Here is a 19,837-nt window from a genome sequence, read left to right as displayed (position 1 = left end):
CTCAGGTGCCTGCTTCAGTGCCAGGCTGTGAGAGTGTGCAGCAGGCTAGGAAGGCAACTCCTGTTTAGGCTCTCCACTCCCCGGCCTGTGTCTCCCTCTTGTGGCACACCGCGCACGTCCACACAGACAGAGAGATATGAAGAGGAAGGAGGATGAACGAAAGAAAGATGCACTGTGTTCTCAAACAGCCAGCCAGGCTAGAGACTTGACTTCTTCCTCTGCCCTCCACACTCTCTCCTAGCGTGTTGCCAGAATGCAGGGAGCCGGAAGCCTACTTTACTTTTCTCTTCGACGTGGAGGCACGGCAGCGGAGGGGTGATGGCTGTTGTGGCACTGGGCGGGGCCATGCTAATGTGATCAGGCGGCAGCTGAGCCTGGCCCGTGCGTCTGCGTTTAGCACAGGTGCGCCCATCCCGGGGGCCCGGCAGGCCTGCACAGGCAGTGGGAAGGGGCCCCCCCCCCTGGCAGCTGGTAGCTGGCCGGGGTTAGCCGGCTGTGCGGGGCAGTGCTGGGTTGTGCGCTGTTCGCCGCTGCTGCATTTAGAAGGTAATTAGGGTTATCGCTTCTCGGCCTTTTGGCTAAGATCAAGTGTAGTATCTGTTGTTATCAGTTTAATATCTGATACGTCCCCTATCTGGGGACCATATATTAAATGGATTTTTGGAACAGGGAGATGGAAGAAGAGCTTGCTCTGTCCACTCCGCGCATCGACCTGGTATTGCAGTACCTCCAGGACCGGTGCACTACTCTCTCTAACTAGTGTCAAAAAACAGATCAAAACTACTCAAATACCCAGCTGACTAACTAACTAAGTGTAGGGAAGTGTAGTGGAGAAATTAAGTGTCCCTCTGCAAAGTGAATTTGCCAGTAGCAAGTGTTGTGTATTGTCCACCCTGCTGTGCGGTCTATGTCTGTGCTGCTACTGTTGGGTGCAGGATACATTGTGAAATCCACAATAAAAACATTGTTTCAAATCTGTGTGTGCCTATTTTTGTGCATCTGTGTCATTTATTCATGGACTCTGTATTTCGCATTGGTTATCAGAACCTGAGAACAGACAGAAAAAGAAGTCAGAAAAACACACAAAAAAAAACCCACAACCAAAGAAAAAAAAATCATTTTTAATTTTGATTAGTCTGTATTGTACTTGCGCGGCGCAGTTGCTGCAGGTCAAAAAAACCATGAACGGATCACTTTCCTTCACGTTTGCACGTTGTCCTCTGCAAGAAAAGCAGCTGCATCCTTCCCCCAGAGAGCTTCCAGCGGACTGGCAGGCAGAGCCCTGGCTGCAGCCCCTTTACTTAGCAGCTGCCTGGGCTCAGAGCATTGTGACATCATCGGTTGGCTTCCTGCATGACTCAGCACCACCTGCTCAGGTGCCTGCTTCAGTGCCAGGCTGTGAGAGTGTGCAGCAGGCTAGGAAGGCAACTCCTGTTTAGGCTCTCCACTCCCCGGCCTGTGTCTCCCTCTTGTGGCACACCGCGCACGTCCACACAGACAGAGAGATATGAAGAGGAAGGAGGATGAACGAAAGAAAGATGCACTGTGTTCTCAAACAGCCAGCCAGGCTAGAGACTTGACTTCTTCCTCTGCCCTCCACACTCTCTCCTAGCGTGTTGCCAGAATGCAGGGAGCCGGAAGCCTACTTTACTTTTCTCTTCGACATGGAGGCACGGCAGCGGAGGGGTGATGGCTGTTCCGGCGCTGGGCGGGGCCATGCTAATGTAATCAGGCGGCAGCTGAGCCTGGCCCGTGCGTCTGCGTTTAGCACAGGTGCGCCCATCCCGGGGGCCCGGCAGGCCTGCACAGGCAGTGGGAAGGGGGCCCCCCCTCTGGCAGCTGGTAGCTGGCCGGGGTTAGCCGGCTGTGCGGGGCAGTGCTGGGTTGTGCGCTGTTCGCCGCTGCTGCATTTAGAAGGTAATTAGGGTTATCGCTTCTCGGCCTTTTGGCTAAGATCAAGTGTAGTATCTGTTCTTATCAGTTTAATATCTGATACGTCCCCTATCTGGGGATAGTGTTGGGCGAACACCTAGATGTTCGGGTTCGGGCCGAACAGGCCGAACATGGCCGCGATGTTCGGGTGTTCGAGCCGAACTCCGAACATAATGGAAGTCAATGGGGACCCGAACTTTCGTGCTTTGTAAAGTCTCCTTACATGCTACATACCCCAAATTTACAGGGTATGTGCAACTTGGGAGTGGGTACAAGAGGAAAAACATTGTTAGCAAAAAGAGCTTATAGTTTTTGAGAAAATCGATTTTAAAGTTTCAAAGGGAAAACTGTCTTTTAAATGCGGGAAATGTCTGTTTTCTTTGCACAGGTAACATGCTTTTTGTCGGCATGCAGTCATAAATGTAATACATATAAGAGGTTCCAGGAAAAGGGACCGGTAACGCTAACCCAGCAGCAGCACACGTGATGGAACAGGAGGAGGGTGGCGCAGGAGGAGAAGGCCACGCTTTGAGACACAACAACCCAGGCCTTGCATGAGGACAAGAAGCGTGCGGATAGCAATTTGCGTTTTGTCGCCATGCAGTCATAAATTTAATACAGATGAGAGGTTCAATAAACAGGGACCGGAAACGCTAACCCATCACAGATGTTCATTGTTCATGTTACTTGGTTGGGGTCCGGGAGTGTTGCGTAGTCATTTCCAATCCACGATTGATTCATTTTAATTTGAGTCAGACGGTCTGCATTTTCTGTAGAGAGGCGGATACGCCGATCTGTGACGATGCCTCCGGCAGCACTAAAACAGCGTTCCGACATAACGCTGGCTGCCGGGCAAGCCAGCACCTCTATTGCGTACATTGCTAGTTTGTGCCAGGTGTCTAGCTTCGATACCCAATAGTTGAAGGGTGCAGATGGATTGTTCAACACAGCTATGCCATCTGACATGTAGTCCTTGACCATCTTCTCCAGGCGATCGGTGTTGGAGGTGGATCTGCACGCTTGCTGTTCTGTGTGCTGCTGCATTGGTGTCAGAAAATTTTCCCACTCCAAGGACACTGCCGATACCATTCCCTTTTGGGCACTAGCTGCGGCTTGTGTTGTTTGCTGCCCTCCTGGTCGTCCTGGGTTTGCGGAAGTCAGTCTGTCGGCGTACAACTGGCTAGAGGAGGGGGAGGATGTCAATCTCCTCTTTAAAGTCTCCACAAGGGCCTGCTGGTATTCTTCCATTTTGACCTGTCGGACTCTTTCTTCAAGCAGTTTTGGAACATTGTGTTTGTACCGTGGATCCAGAAGGGTATAAACCCAGTAATTGGTGTTGTCCAGAATGCGCACAATGCCTGGGTCGCGTTCAATGCAGTCCTAGGCCGAAGAGGTCATAGCCTAGGGTCACAAAAACCTGTTTATTTGGGCTATTTCAATGGTAGTGATGGTGACGTACATAAGTCTCAGCCATGGCCGTTAGCAACGTCTGAATTTCACGAAATGTCTCATGCAGGTAGAAGACATATTGTTAGACTTGGATTCCAAAGATGGGGTCCCTACATCTCTGCAAACCAGAGTTACAGGGGTCCAAAATTGGTAAAATCCCCCATAGACTTTCATTGCCTCCCTATTTCACTTTCCAAAATCTCACATCTTTTCAAAGGGCAATGGCTCAACAGTACCAAATTTTCTAGCATTGTAGGGACCCTTAGGGGGAACATGACTGGTGAGTTTCGGGCCCCTAGGCCAAAGAGGTCATAGCCTAGGGTCACAAAAACCTGTTTATTTGGGCTATTTCAATGGTAGTGATGGTGACGTACATAAATCTCAGCTATGGCCGTTAGCAACGTCTGAATTTCACGAAATGTCTCATGCAGGTAGAAGACATATTGTTAGACTTGGATTCCAAAGATGGGGTCCCTACATCTTTGCAAACCAGAGTTACAGGGGTCCAAAATTGGTAGAATCCCCCATAGGCTTTCATTGGGCCTACTATTTTTTTTTTGTAACACTGTTTTTATTGAACATACATTGTATCTTACATACGTTTGAAAATTTCAGTATATGTCCATTTTTAACAAAAAGGAGAACATATCATGTTTACAATACAATAGCGTTGAAGGTATGTAACCTGTATTATTCTTATAGGTTTATATTGTCCAGTGTTTCCAATTGTCCAAATAACCTATACAGAATAGGAAAAATAAAGACAACACTCTAATATAATCCAAGCTAAGTTAGCATATGAGTCTTTTGTTCCTATGGTCTGTCCATCAATGCGGAGAAGAAAGCGTACCAGTTATGATTTGGGTTGTGCCCCATTAAGGAGGAGAAGCACCATAAATCGTGGGTCATTATGGTATGTATCAGTTAAACCATTCAAAATCTGAAAATTCCCAAATAGAGTTTGTTACCCAATTTCTGTCCCATAGGTCATTTCAGCGGGAGTTAGGGAGTAAGATCACAAGTCAGGGAGGGATGTAGTTGAGGAAGTATGTTTCCCATGGATCCCAGATTTGTTTAAATCTTTCTTCCGTGTCTCTTAGTAGGGAGGTGAGATATTCCATAGCCTTAGTCCAATTGATTTTGATAATGACTGCAGAGATTGTAGGGGAGAGAGGTTTACGCCAATAGGATGCTATGGACAATCTAGTGGCTGTGAGTATATGTGTGATCAGTCTCATCGTGTTTTTCTTTATTCCGGGTATAGGTTTACCTAGGAGCATATATAAGGGGTCTAGGGGAATATTAGAGTTTGTTATCCTTGTTATCAGAGATTGGATTTCGACCCATAGTGGTTGAACTATTGGACAATACCAGAATATATGCTCTAGGGAGCGTACCTGATCACATCCCCTCCAGCAGTGGTTGGGTACATCAGGGTATATTTTTGATAACACTTCCGGCGTTCTATACCACCGAAACATCAACTTTTAAATATTCTCTTTTACCTGTGTGCATATTGATGTTTTTTTCGCGTTTTCCCATATTGAGGCCCAATCTTCCAATTCTAAGGATTGTCCAAGAGCTTGTTCCCATTTATTCATATATGAGTGTTTAATTTTGAGGGTACCAGAGTTGTCCAGGAGTAGCATATAGATAGCTGAAATAAGTCCTTTTTGGTGACCTTTATTGTGACATAGTCTTTCAAAAGGGGTAAACGTGGGCAGGAGGTCTATTCCCCTAGTGAGAGTTCTAAGAAAGTGACTAATTTGGCTATATTCCATAAACAGTTGTTGCGTGAAAGTTATTTTTTCTTCTAAGGCAGTGTTATTGATAAGTTTTCTAGTGAGAACGTTCGTCCAATTATGAAGATTGGTGTACTTAAGACTAAACCATCTGCCCATGAAGTTTTCTGTCATACCCGGAGTAAATGCTGGGTTTCCTAGTATAGGATATAGAGGGGATATTGAAGATCTGAGGTTAGCTTTTAGAACTGTCGAGTGCCATATTTGGATAGTAAATTTAATTGTAGGGAGTAGTTTAATTTGGGGTAGCTTGGGAGGAGGTGAGGACCAAATTAAAGAAGCTAGGGAAGTTGGGTAAACACTGAATGCCTCAATAAGGCCCCATTTAGTATATGTCTTAAGGTCCGACCATTCAGGAAGTTGGCGTAGATGGGCAGCTTGATAGTATAGTTTCAAATTAGGTAGGCCTAAGCCCCCTTGTTCCCTAGAAGCTAGTAGGACAGAGGAATGGATTCGTGGTTTAGAGTTGTTCCAGACAAACTTTAAAAAGGCTCGTTGTAGGATTTTAAACTGTAAGGAGGGAACTTGGACAGGTAGCGTTTCGAATAGGTATAGCAGGCGTGGTAGTATATTCATTTTTAAGGAGTAGATCCTACCTATTCATGAAATTTTGTAGGCTGTCCATTTATGTAAGTCTTGTAGGATGGATTGTATTAAGGAAGGGAAATTAGCTTTATATAGGGTGGTGTAGGTAGTTGTTAATTGGATCCCTAGGTATTTAATAGAATGCGTCTTCCATTTATAGGAAAAGGATTGTTTTAGGTTTTGAAGCATTGTCTGTGGTATTTTAATGGGGAGTGCTTCCGTCTTATCCTGGTTAAGTTTGAAACCTGATATGGCTTCAAATTCTTTTAAAATTGTGTGTAGTACTGGGAGAGAAGTGAGAGGATTAGTGATCGTTAATAATATATCGTCTGCGAAAAGCGATATCTTGTATTCCTGAGTGTTTTGTTTGACTCCAGTGATATCTTGATTTTGTCTAATGGCACACGCCAGGGGCTCAATGCTTATTGCAAATAAGAGTGGGGATAGGGGGCACCCCTGTCGGGTGCCATTCGTTATTGGGAAGGGGGACACTGGGGCAAAGGGAAGTTTGACCATTGTGGATGGAGAAGAGTATAGATACCGGACTAACGTCAGGAAGGATCCACAAAAACCCTGACGTTCCATAACCCTAAATAGGAACGGCCACGACAATCTGTCGAAAGCCTTCTCTGCATCCAAACTTAGAAGCAGAGAAGGCTTCCCAGCTCTGTTCATCAATTCTATCAGGTTGATAGCCTTTCTAGTATTGTCTCCCGCCTGGCGACCCAGTATGAAACCTACCTGGTCATTATTAATCATAGAAATCAGGATTGGGTTTAGACGGTTTGCCATTACTTTTGTGATAATTTTTAGATCTGAGTTGAGTAGAGATATAGGCCGAAAATTCTGTGGTAGTTGTGGATCCTTACCCTCCTTGGGAATCATAGTGATTAAGGAGTTCAGGAATGAGTTGGGTGCTACATTCCCCTTCATAAGTGTGTTTGCTAATTTATTTAGGTATGGGACCAGGATGGTTTGGAGTTTTTTATAGTAGGAATATGGTAGGCCATCTGGGCCTGGAGCTTTTGTGGAAGGAAGATGTTTTATGACTTCTGTAATTTCTTCGTCTGTTATAGGGGCATTAAGTGATTTGATGTTTTCTGGAGTTAAAGAAGGCATATTTAATTGATCTAGGAACGCATCTATCTTGGGTAGATGTGTTGAGGGATTGGGGTGTTTTGGTAGATTGTAAAGGATCTTATAGTAGTCTGTAAAGATTTGTGCTACCTTTCTTGGGTGATAATGGACAGTCCCTTGGGTGTCTTTCATAGAGTGTATATGATGGTTAGAAGATTTTGGATTTAATTTGCGGGCAAGAATCGTGTGTGGTTTATTACCTCTTTCATAAAAAAGTTGTCTAGTCCATCTCATGCTTTTTTCCAGTTGTGTACATTGGAGGATTTGTATTTCTTGTTTGAGGGTTTGTAGATTAGAATAATGCATCTGGATTGGGTTAGATTTGTATAATTTTTGGGCCGAGTCTAGGTCTGAGTAAAGCTTAGAGAGTCTAGAGGAGGACATTCTTTTACGTTTAGTAGCCTCTGATATACATATACCCCTGATGAAGGCCTTGTGTGCTTCCCATATCATCCCAAAGGAGGGAACTGAATCGATATTCACTGAAAAATAGGATTGCAATTCTTCCGTCAGCCTGGATAGTATCTTTTTATCTTGTAGTAGTGTTTCATTCAATCTCCAGAAGATCGGTTTATGTGTGTGGGAGAGTAGGTCAATTTCTGTAATGACTGCTTGGTGGTCTGACCATGCAATTGGTAATATCTCTGCTCCCTTCAGCAATGACAGGAGACTAGATGTTGAGAAGAAATAGTCTAGACGGGAGTGAGATGCATGTGGGGGAGAAAAGAAGGTGTATTCAATAGAAGTGGGGTTAGAGATCCTCCACAAGTCAAGCAGTTTATACTGTCTCATAAGGATTCTAAACTTGCGGGAATTGCGGTCATGAGTGGCCGTTGAAGTCGTACTGGGGGGAACATATCGATCTTTAAGGTTAGAGAATGCTAGATTAAAATCACCTCCCAACAATAAGCAGCCTTTGGTATATTTGAGTAGTTTCTTAAGAAATGAGGTAAGGAAAGATATCTGACTATTATTAGGGACATAGACATTAGCCAATGTGATATCTTTACCTGCTAGTGATCCCTGTAGTATCAAATAGTGACCTTTTGGGTCAGATATAGTTTTGGAGATTCGTAGGGGGAAATCTTTTTTTATATATGATTGCTACTCCTGCCTTTTTTGTGGGGCCGGAGGCCAAACACACCTCAGAGTATAGTCTATTGTATAAACGTGTATTGTCAGTTTTGCGGAGATGGGTTTCCTGAAGGAATGCTAAGTCAATATCCAGCCTCTTCATATCTCGAAATAGTGAGAACCTTTTCTGAGGTGTGTTTAGGCCTTTAGTATTTAGTGTCAGGAATTTAACCATTTTTGAGATGTATATAAGGTAGTGTAGGTATTTGGTGGACAGACCCTGTGATGCTCATATGCCATATAAGGAAGAAGAAAAAAAAAAAAAGAGAGAACAAGTATGAACAAACAATAAAAAGTAAAAGGTATAACCGTGTATATATACATGACGATATATATTGCACTGAGAATAACGTATTGTGGCTTAGCGTATCGGTTATCTAGAGGCAAGCCATATATTGACCAATGGCTAAACGTATGGGCAGCATAAAACTGCTGCCTAGATGGAAATCGTCCTTGATTGGCTAGCTGCCGTAGCAACCAGACAATTCGAAGGAGGGTCTCCCTGAGGTGCATGCCGAGACCCAAGAATAGGAACATTAGGGTAAACATAGTAATAAACATATCATGAACCATTAAGAGAAATACCGAGATAAGCTCCCTCCCGCCGCTCGTATATACAAATCCCAGGAGTATGAAAACTGAGGGGGGGGTGGTTACGCTATATATCAGAGTGTAATTGAGGACATTTCTCCTGCTAGGCCAGGAAACAACATAAAGAAACATTCAACTATCAGTCAAAAAGATAGGGAGAAAAAAAGAAAAAGGAGCATATGGAAGCTGTAATAACTTTCCATAATTGTTATGTAAAGCTATAGCGTTGTGAGGATATACTCAAGCGGGGTGGTCATCCATGTCTTCTGTTCTATCTGAGAACGTGAGGCTCCTCAGTGGTTGCTTAGTCCATTCAGAGATGTGGCGGATTTTCCTCGGTGGTGAAGAAGTTATCGCAGGGCGAATGAGGGATGCGGAAGTAGATGGGAGCTTGAGGCCTAGTTGTTTTAAGAACATGGGGGCATCGTCCACATCAGATAGAGTTAGGATAAGGCCTTGTTTATTAACAATTAGGCGAAAGGGGAAGCCCCATTTGTATGCAATGCCAGCATCCCTAAGTAGCTGTGTAACTGGTCTAAGGATCCTGCGTTTTGTCAAAGTTATTAGGGATAAGTCATTGTAGATAGCAATATCTTCTCCCTTAAAAGGGATGTTTGATGTGTTCCGCAGTGCTTTGAAGAGAGCATCCTTTGCCTCAAAGTAGTGCAGTCTAGCAATTATGTCTTTAGGTGATCTAGAGCCTGGTTTCCTTTCCCCCAACGATCTGTGTGCTCTGTCCATTCTCCACATCTCGTCTGGCAAATCTGGAACAATAGTGTGGAATAACTCTTTCAGATAAGGAACAATGTGTTCATTTTTAAGAGACATAGAGACCACTTTGATGCGCACGTTTTGCCTCCTCTCTCTGTTTTCCATATCTTCCTGGGCTAAACGCATTGCTTTTATATCAGATTGCATGAGTTGTTGATCTTCTGTTAAATCAGCCTGTTTTGTAGTAAGGGCATCTACTTTTTCCTCCAAGGCCTGTGTGCGCTCCCCCAGCCCTGCCATGTCAGCACGTATTTCCCCCACTGCAGCCATAATAACTTTCTGCAGAGAATCTTGCAAGCTGTGGTAGTGTTTGTCTAAAGAGAGTTCCAGGAGTGCTGCAGTTAGTGGTTGCGTAGCATGTATGTTACTTGCCTGGTCAGAGGAAGGAGCTTCTGGCTGGTCTGTGGGATCGGCGCCATCTTGGCTGGGGGAGGGACGGAGAAACTTGTCCATAGTGCCCGCTGGGGACGAAGATTTAGGGCCCCCTTTGGATGTCATTCCGGGCAGGAAGGTGTGCGGAGATTACCCCCAGCAAAACCGCCGCTGTCTATTGCTTCTAGGGCGGAGGATGTGGCTGTGAAGAGCGGCGGTGAGCGGAGCGTATCTCTTATGCGGCCATCTTGGGTGGTTCGCGCATGCGCCCTCATTGGGCCTACTATTTACCGTTCCAAAATCTCACACCATTTCAAAGGGCAATGGCTCAGCAGTGGCAAAACTCACCAGTCATGATCCCCCTAAGGGTCCCTACAATGCTAGAAAATTTGGTACTGCTGAGCCATTGCCCTTTGAAAAGATGTGAGATTTTGGAAAGTGAAATAGGGAGGCAATGAAAGTCTATGGGGGATTTTACCAATTTTGGACCCCTGTAACTCTGGTTTGCAGAGATGTAGGGACCCCATCTTTGGAATCCAAGTCTAACAATATGTCATCTACCTGCATGAGTCATTTCGTGAAATTCAGACGTTGCTAACGGCCATAGCTGAGATTTATGTACGTCACCATCACTACATTGAAATAGCCCAAATAAACAGGTTTTTGTGACCCTAGGCTATGACCTCTTTGGCCTAGGGGCCCGAAACTCACCAGTCATGTTCCCCCTAAGGGTCCCTACAATGCTAGAAAATTTGGTACTGCTGGGCCATTGCCCTTTGAAAAGATGTGAGATTTTGGAAAGTGAAATAGGGAGGCAATGAAAGTCTATGGGGGATTTTACCAATTTTGGACCCCTGTAACTCTGGTTTGCAGAGATGTAGGAACCCCATCTTTGAAATCCAAGTCTAACAATATGTCTTCTACCTGCATGAGACATTTCGTGAAATTCAGACGTTGCTAACGGCCATAGCTGAGATTTATGTACGTCACCATCACTACCATTGAAATAGCCCAAATAAACAGGTTTTTGTGACCCTAGGCTATGACCTCTTTGGCCTAGGGGCCCAAAACTCACCAGTCATGTTCCCCCTAAGGGTCCCTACAATGCTAGAAAATTTGGTACTGCTGAGCCATTGCCCTTTGAAAAGATGTGAGATTTTGGAAAGTGAAATAGGGAGGCAATGAAAGTCTATGGGGGATTTTACCAATTTTGGACCCCTGTAACTCTGGTTTGCAGAGATGTAGGGACCCCATCTTTGGAATCCAAGTCTAACAATATGTCTTCTACCTGCATGAGACATTTCGTGAAATTCAGACGTTGCTAACGGCCATAGCTGAGCTTTATGTACGGCACCATCACTACCATAGAAATAGCCCAAATAAACAGGTTTTTGTGACCCTAGGCTATGACCTCTTTGGCCTAGGGGCCCGAAACTCACCAGTCATGTTCCCCCTAAGGGTCCCTACAATGCTAGAAAATTTGGTACTGCTGAGCCATTGCCCTTTGAAAAGATGTGAGATTTTGGAAAGTGAAATAGGGAGGCAATGAAAGTCTATGGGGGATTTTACCAATTTTGGACCCCTGTAACTCTGGTTTGCAGAGATGTAGGGACCCCATCTTTGGAATCCAAGTCTAACAATATGTCTTCTACCTGCATGAGACATTTCGTGAAATTCAGACGTTGCTAACGGCCATAGCTGAGATTTATGTACGTCACCATCACTACCATTGAAATAGCCCAAATAAACAGGTTTTTGTGACCCTAGGCTATGACCTCTTTGGCCTAGGGGCCCGAAACTCACCAGTCATGTTCCCCCTAAGGGTCCCTACAATGCTAGAAAATTTGGTACTGCTGAGCCATTGCCCTTTGAAAAGATGTGAGATTTTGGAAAGTGAAATAGGGAGGCAATGAAAGTCTATGGGGGATTTTACCAATTTTGGACCCCTGTAACTCTGGTTTGCAGAGATGTAGGGACCCCATCTTTGGAATCCAAGTCTAACAATATGTCTTCTACCTGCATGAGACATTTCGTGAAATTCAGACGTTGCTAACGGCCATAGCTGAGATTTATGTACGTCACCATCACTACCATTGAAATAGCCCAAATAAACAGGTTTTTGTGACCCTAGGCTATGACCTCTTTGGCCTAGGGGCCCGAAACTCACCAGTCATGTTCCCCCTAAGGGTCCCTACAATGCTAGAAAATTTGGTACTGCTGAGCCATTGCCCTTTGAAAAGATGTGAGATTTTGGAAAGTGAAATAGGGAGGCAATGAAAGTCTATGGGGGATTTTACCAATTTTGGACCCCTGTAACTCTGGTTTGCAGAGATGTAGGGACCCCATCTTTGGAATCCAAGTCTAACAATATGTCTTCTACCTGCATGAGACATTTCGTGAAATTCAGACGTTGCTAACGGCCATAGCTGAGATTTATGTACGTCACCATCACTACCATTGAAATAGCCCAAATAAACAGGTTTTTGTGACCCTAGGCTATGACCTCTTTGGCCTAGGGGCCCGAAACTCACCAGTCATGTTCCCCCTAAGGGTCCCTACAATGCTAGAAAATTTGGTACTGCTGAGCCATTGCCCTTTGAAAAGATGTGAGATTTTGGAAAGTGAAATAGGGAGGCAATTAAAGTCTATGGGGGATTTTACCAATTTTGGACCCCTGTAACTCTGGTTTGCAGAGATGTAGGGACCCCGTCTTTGGAATCCAAGTCTAACAATATGTCTTCTACCTGCATGAGACATTTCGTGAAATTCAGACGTTGCTAACGGCCATGGCTGAGATTTATGTACGTCACCATCACTACCATTGAAATAACCCAAATAAACAGGTTTTTGTGACCCTAGGCTAGTGTTGGGCGAACACCTGGATGTTCGGGTTCGGGAAAGTTCGCCGAACATGGCCGCGATGTTCGGCATGTTCGGGCCGAATCCCCGAACTACCCAAACATCCCGCTTTTGGAGGCTCTATGGGGTTGCAGGCATAAGGGGGGAGCATGCCCCGATCGCGGGGGGGGGGGGGGGGGTCGGAAATTCCCCCCACCCCCTCTGCTAGCGCTCCCCCCTCTGCCCGCTTCCCCATACAAAAGTTTAAGGAAGTAAAACAGTACCGGTGGTAGTTGGTGGCTGGCAGTGGGCGGCACTGTGAAGTGAGTGACTGAGGAGGAGGAGTCCGGAGAGTGACGCGTTGAGGGAGGCCGGGCAGCGGGCGGTTCAGCAGTAGTACCGTACTACTGCTGAACCGCCCGCTGCCCGGCCTCCCTCAACGCGTCACTCTCCGGACTCCTCCTCCTCAGTCACTCACTTCACAGTGCCGCCCACTGCCAGCCACCCACTACCACCGGTACTGTTTTACTTCCTTAAACTTTTGTATGGGGAAGCGGGCAGAGGGGGGAGCGCTAGCGGAGGGGTGGGGGGAATTTCCGACCCCCCCCCCGCGATCGGGGCATGCTCCCCCCTTATGCCTGCGACCCCATAGGGGGGCAGTATTCGGCCGAACAGGGCCCTGTTCGGCCGAACAGGGGCCCTGTTCGGCCCTGTTCGGCTGGCCATTCAGCAGTTCGGGCGAACCCCGAACAGTTTGGCCGAACACCACCAGGTGTTCGGCCGAACTCGAACATCACCCGAACAGGTTGATGTTCTGCAGAACCCGAACAGTGGCGAACACTGTTCGCCCAACACTACCCTAGGCTATGACCTCTTTGGCCTAGGGGCCCGAAACTCACCAGTCATGTTCCCCCTTAAGGGTCCCTACAATGCTAGAAAATTTGCCACTGCTGATCAATTGCCCTTTGAAAAGATGTGAGATTTTGGAACTGTAAATAGGAGGCCCAATGAAAGCCTATGGGGGATTTTACCAATTTTGGACCCCTGTAACTCTGGTTTGCAGAGCTGTAGGGACCCCATCTTTGGAATCCAAGTCTAACAATATGTCTTCTACCTGCATGAGACATTTCGTGAAATTCAGACGTTGCTAACGGCCATGGCTGAGATTTATGTACGTCACCATCACTACCATTGAAATAGCCCAAATAAACAGGTTTTTGTGACCCTAGGCTATGACCTCTTCGGCCTAGGACTGCATTGAACGCGACCCACGCATTGTGCGCATTCTGGACAACACCAATTACTGGGTTTATACCCTTCTGGATCCACGGTACAAACACAATGTTCCAAAACTGCTTGAAGAAAGAGTCCGACAGGTCAAAATGGAAGAATACCAGCAGGCCCTTGTGGAGACTTTAAAGAGGAGATTGACATCCTCCCCCTCCTCTAGCCAGTTGTTCGCCGACAGACTGACTTCCGCAAACCCAGGACGACCAGGAGGGCAGCAAACAACACAAGCCGCAGCTAGTGCCCAAAAGGGAATGGTATCGGCAGTGTCCTTGGAGTGGGAAAATTTTCTGACACCCATGTAGCAGCACACAGAACAGCAAGCGTGCAGATCCACCTCCAACACCGATCGCCTGGAGAAGATGGTCAAGGACTACATGTCAGATGGCATAGCTGTGTTGAACAATCCATCTGCACCCTTCAACTATTGGGTATCGAAGCTAGACACCTGGCACAAACTGGCAATGTACGCAATAGAGGTGCTGGCTTGCCCGGCAGCCAGCGTTATGTCGGAACGCTGTTTCAGTGCTGCCGGAGGCATTGTCACAGATCGGCGTATCCGCCTCTCCACAGAAAATGCAGACCGTCTGACTCAAATTAAAATGAATCAATCGTGGATTGGAAATGACTACGCAACACTCCCGGACCCCAACCAAGTAACATGAACAATGAACATCTGTGATGGGTTAGCGTTTCCGGTCCCTGTTTATTGAACCTCTCATCTGTATTACATTTATGACTGCATGGCGACAAAACGCAAATTGCTATCCGCACGCTTCTTGTCCTCATGCAAGGCCTGGGTTGTTGTGTCTCAAAGCGTGGCCTTCTCCTCCTGCGCCACCCTCCTCCTGTTCCATCACGTGTGCTGCTGCTGGGTTAGTGTTACCAGTCCCTTTTCCTGGAACCTCTTAAATGTATTACATTTATGACTGCATGCCGACAAAAAGCATGTTACCTGTGCAAAGAAAACAGACATTTCCCGCATTTAAAAGACAGTTTTCCCTTTGAAACTTTAAAATCGATTTTCTCAAAAACTATAAGCTCTTTTTGCTAATTTTTTTTCCTCTTGTACCCACTCCCAAGGTGCATATACCCTGTAAATTTGGGGTATGTAGCATATAAGGAGGCTTTACAAAGCAAGAAAGTTCGGGTCCCCATTGACTTCCATTATGTTCGGAGTTCGGCTCGAACACTCGAACATCGCGGCCATGTTCGGCCCGAACCCGAACATCTAGATGTTCGCCCAACACTACACGTGACCCGTTCGGCCAATCACAGCGCTAGCCGAACGTTCGGGTAACGTTTCTGCCATGCGCTCTTAGTTCGGCCATATGGCCGAACAGTTTGGCCGAACACCATCAGGTGTTCGGCCGAACCCGAACATCACCCGAACAGGGTGATGTTCTGCAGAACCCGAACAGTGGCGAACACTGTTCGCCCAACACTATCTGGGGACCATATATTAAATGGATTTTTGGAACAGGGAGATGGAAGAAGAGCTTGCTCTGTCCACTCCGCGCATCGACCTGGTATTGCAGTACCTCCAGGACCGGTGCACTACTCTCTCTAACTAGTGTCAAAAAACAGATCAAAACTACTCAAATACCCAGCTGACTAACTAACTAAGTGTAGGGAAGTGTAGTGGAGAAATTAAGTGTCCCTCTGCAAAGTGAATTTGCCAGTAGCAAGTGTTGTGTATTGTCCACCCTGCTGTGCGGTCTATGTCTGTGCTGCTACTGTTGGGTGCAGGATACATTGTGAAATCCACAATAAAAACATTGTTTCAAATCTGTGTGTGCCTATTTTTGTGCATCTGTGTCATTTATTCATGGACTCTGTATTTCGCATTGGTTATCAGAACCTGAGAACAGACAGGAAAAGAAGTCAGAAAAACACACAAAAAAAACCCACAACCAAAGAAAAAAAAAATCATTTTTAATTTTGATTAGTCTGTATTGTACTTGCGTGGCGCAGTTGCTGCAGGTCAAAAAAACCATGAACGGATCACTTTCCTTCACATTTGCACGTTGTCCTCTGCAAGAAAAGCAGCTGCATCCTTCCCCCAGAGAGCTTCCAGCGGACTGGCAGGCAGAGCCCTGGCTGCAGCCCCTTTACTTAGCAGCTGCCTGGGCTCAGAGCATTGTGACATCATCGGTTGGCTTCCTGCATGACTCAGCACCACCTGCTCAGGTGCCTGCTTCAGTGCCAGGCTGTGAGAGTGTGCAGCAGGCTAGGAAGGCAACTCCTGTTTAGGCTCTCCACTCCCCGGCCTGTGTCTCCCTCTTGTGGCACACCGCGCACGTCCACACAGACAGAGAGATATGAAGAGGAAGGAGGATGAACGAAAGAAAGATGCACTGTGTTCTCAAACAGCCAGCCACGCTAGAGACTTGACTTCTTCCTCTGCCCTCCACACTCTCTCCTAGCGTGTTGCCAGAATGCAGGGAGCCGGAAGCCTACTTTACTTTTCTCTTCGACGTGGAGGCACGGCAGCGGAGGGGTGATGGCTGTTGTGGCGCTGGGCGGGGCCATGCTAATGCGATCAGGAGGCAGCTGAGCCTGGCCCGTGCGTCTGCGTTTAGCACAGGTGCGCCCATCCCGGGGGCCCGGCAGGCCTGCACAGGCAGTGGGAAGGGCCCCCCCCCCTGGCAGCTGGTAGCTGGCCGGGGTTAGCCGGCTGTGCGGGGCAGTGCTGGGTTGTGCGCTGTTCGCCGCTGCTGCATTTAGAAGGTAATTAGGGTTATCGCTTCTCGGCCTTTTGGCTAAGATCAAGTGTAGTATCTGTTCTTATCAGTTTAATATCTGATACGTCCCCTATCTGGGGACCATATATTAAATGGATTTTTGGAACAGGGAGATGGAAGAAGAGCTTGCTCTGTCCACTCCGCGCATCGACCTGGTATTGCAGTACCTCCAGGACCGGTGCACTACTCTCTCTAACTAGTGTCAAAAAACAGATCAAAACTACTCAAATACCCAGCTGACTAACTAACTAAGTGTAGGGAAGTGTAGTGGAGAAATTAAGTGTCCCTCTGCAAAGTGAATTTGCCAGTAGCAAGTGTTGTGTATTGTCCACCCTGCTGTGCGGTCTATGTCTGTGCTGCTACTGTTGGGTGCAGGATACATTGTGAAATCCACAATAAAAACATTGTTTCAAATCTGTGTGTGCCTATTTTTGTGCATCTGTGTCATTTATTCATGGACTCTGTATTTCGCATTGGTTATCAGAACCTGAGAACAGACAGGAAAAGAAGTCAGAAAAACACACAAAAAAAAAAAAAACACAACCAAAGAAAACAAAATCATTTTTAATTTAGTCTGTATTGTACTTGCGCGGGGCAGTTGCTGCAGGTCAAAAAAACCATGAACGGATTACTTTCCTTCACGTTTGCACGTTGTCCTCTGCAAGAAAAGCAGCTGCATCCTTCCCCCAGAGAGCTTCCAGCGGACTGGCAGGCAGAGCCCTGGCTGCAGCCCCTTTACTTAGCAGCTGCCTGGGCTCAGAGCATTGTGACATCATCGGTTGGCTTCCTGCATGACTCAGCACCACCTGCTCAGGTGCCTGCTTCAGTGCCAGGCTGTGAGAGTGTGCAGCAGGCTAGGAAGGCAACTCCTGTTTAGGCTCTCCACTCCCCGGCCTGTGTCTCCCTCTTGTGGCACACCGCGTACGTCCACACAGACAGAGAGATATGAAGAGGAAGGAGGATGAACGAAAGAAAGATGCACTGTGTTCTCAAACAGCCAGCCAGGCTAGAGACTTGACTTCTTCCTCTGCCCTCCACACTCTCTCCTAGCGTGTTGCCAGAATGCAGGGAGCCGGAAGCCTACTTTACTTTTCTCTTCGACGTGGAGGCACGGCAGCGGAGGGGTGATGGCTGTTGTGGCGCTGGGCGGGGCCATGCTAATGTGATCAGGCGGCAGCTGAGCCTGGCCCGTGCGTCTGTGTTTCGCACAGGTGCGCCCATCCCGGGGGCCCGGCAGGCCTGCACAGGCAGTGGGAAGGGGGCCCCCCCCTGGCAGCTGGTAGCTGGCCAGGGTTAGCCGGCTGTGCGGGGCAGTGCTGGGTTGTGCGCTGTTCGCCGCTGCTGCATTTAGAAGGTAATTAGGGTTATCGCTTCTCGGCCTTTTGGCTAAGATCAAGTGTAGTATCTGTTCTTATCAGTTTAATATCTGATACGTCCCCTATCTGGGGACCATATATTAAATGGATTTTTGGAACAGGGAGATGGAAGAAGAGCTTGCTCTGTCCACTCCGCGCATCGACCTGGTATTGCAGTACCTCCAGGACCGGTGCACTACTCTCTCTAACTAGTGTCAAAAAACAGATCAAAACTACTCAAATACCCAGCTGACTAACTAACTAAGTGTAGGGAAGTGTAGTGGAGAAATTAAGTGTCCCTCTGCAAAGTGAATTTGCCAGTAGCAAGTGTTGTGTATTGTCCACCCTGCTGTGCGGTCTATGTCTGTGCTGCTACTGTTGGGTGCAGGATAGATTGTGAAATCCACAATAAAAACATTGTTTCAAATCTGTGTGTGCCTATTTTTGTGCATCTGTGTCATTTATTCATGGACTCTGTATTTCGCATTGGTTATCAGAACCTGAGAACAGACAGGAAAAGAAGTCAGAAAAACACACACAAAAAAAACCCACAACCAAAGAAAAAAAAATCATTTTTAATTTTGATTAGTCTGTATTGTACTTGCGCGGCGCAGTTGCTGCAGGTCAAAAAACCCATGAACGGATCACTTTCCTTCACGTTTGCACGTTGTCCTCTGCAAGAAAAGCAGCTGCATCCTTCCCCCAGAGAGCTTCCAGCGGACTGGCAGGCAGAGCCCTGGCTGCAGCCCCTTTACTTAGCAGCTGCCTGGGCTCAGAGCATTGTGACATCATCGGTTGGCTTCCTGCATGACTCAGCACCACCTGCTCAGGTGCCTGCTTCAGTGCCAGGCTGTGAGAGTGTGCAGCAGGCTAGGAAGGCAACTCCTGTTTACGCTCTCCACTCCCCGGCCTGTGTCTCCCTCTTGTGGCACACCGCGCACGTCCACACAGACAGAGAGATATGAAGAGGAAGGAGGATGAACGAAAGAAAGATGCACTGTGTTCTCAAACAGCCAGCCAGGCTAGAGACTTGACTTCTTCCTCTGCCCTCCACACTCTCTCCTAGCGTGTTGCCAGAATGCAGGGAGCCGGAAGCCTACTTTACTTTTCTCTTCGACGTGGAGGCACGGCAGCGGAGGGGTGATGGCTGTTGTGGCGCTGGGCGGGGCCATGCTAATGTGATCAGGCGGCAGCTGAGCCTGGCCCGTGCGTCTGCGTTTAGCACAGGTGCGCCCATCCCGGGGGCCCGGCAGGCCTGCACAGGCAGTGGGAAGGGGGCCCCCCCTGGTAGCTGGTAGATGGCCGGGGTTAGCCGGCTGTGCGGGGCAGTGCTGGGTTGTGCGCTGTTCGCCGCTGCTGCATTTAGAAGGTAATTAGGGTTATTGCTTCTCGGCCTTTTGGCTAAGATCAAGTGTAGTATCTGTTCTTATCAGTTTAATATCTGATACGTCCCCTATCTGGGGACCATATATTAAATGGATTTTTGGAACAGGGAGATGGAAGAAGAGCTTGCTCTGTCCACTCCGCGCATCGACCTGGTATTGCAGTACCTTCAGGACCGGTGCACTACTCTCTCTAACTAGTGTCAAAAAACAGATCAAAACTACTCAAATACCCAGCTGACTAACTAACTAAGTGTAGGGAAGTGTAGTGGAGAAATTAAGTGTCCCTCTGCAAAGTGAATTTGCCAGTAGCAAGTGTTGTGTATTGTCCACCCTGCTGTGCGGTCTATGTCTGTGCTGCTACTGTTGGGTGCAGGATACATTGTGAAATCCACAATAAAACATTGTTTCCAATCTGTGTGTGCCTATTTTTGTGCATCTGTGTCATTTATTCATGG

The 19,837-nt window shown here is 47.1% G+C and overlaps 4 non-coding genes and 2 pseudogenes across 4 annotated transcripts; all 6 read left to right on the top strand.

The window, feature by feature from the left end:
• Positions 1-558: 558 nt before the first annotated feature.
• LOC137505652 (U2 spliceosomal RNA) lies at positions 559-749 on the top strand. The gene has a single exon (XR_011020259.1). It is a non-coding gene; the product is annotated as a U2 spliceosomal RNA (small nuclear RNA).
• A 1,180-nt stretch (positions 750-1,929) lies between these two features.
• LOC137505760 (U2 spliceosomal RNA) lies at positions 1,930-2,031 on the top strand (annotated as a pseudogene).
• A 13,311-nt stretch (positions 2,032-15,342) lies between these two features.
• On the top strand, positions 15,343-15,461 carry LOC137505791 (U2 spliceosomal RNA; annotated as a pseudogene).
• A 1,179-nt stretch (positions 15,462-16,640) lies between these two features.
• On the top strand, positions 16,641-16,831 carry LOC137505510 (U2 spliceosomal RNA). Its single transcript, XR_011020120.1, has one exon. It is a non-coding gene; the product is annotated as a U2 spliceosomal RNA (small nuclear RNA).
• A 1,177-nt stretch (positions 16,832-18,008) lies between these two features.
• On the top strand, positions 18,009-18,199 carry LOC137505509 (U2 spliceosomal RNA). The gene has a single exon (XR_011020119.1). It is a non-coding gene; the product is annotated as a U2 spliceosomal RNA (small nuclear RNA).
• A 1,179-nt stretch (positions 18,200-19,378) lies between these two features.
• Positions 19,379-19,569, top strand: LOC137505619 (U2 spliceosomal RNA). Its single transcript, XR_011020227.1, has one exon. It is a non-coding gene; the product is annotated as a U2 spliceosomal RNA (small nuclear RNA).
• The last annotated feature ends 268 nt before the right edge of the window (positions 19,570-19,837 follow it).

Source organism: Hyperolius riggenbachi, chromosome 4, assembly GCF_040937935.1.
Source record: "Hyperolius riggenbachi isolate aHypRig1 chromosome 4, aHypRig1.pri, whole genome shotgun sequence".
Taxonomy (NCBI): domain Eukaryota; kingdom Metazoa; phylum Chordata; class Amphibia; order Anura; family Hyperoliidae; genus Hyperolius; species Hyperolius riggenbachi.
Note: the sequence above shows the minus strand (reverse complement) of the source record. Positions and strands in the feature narration are given on the sequence as shown.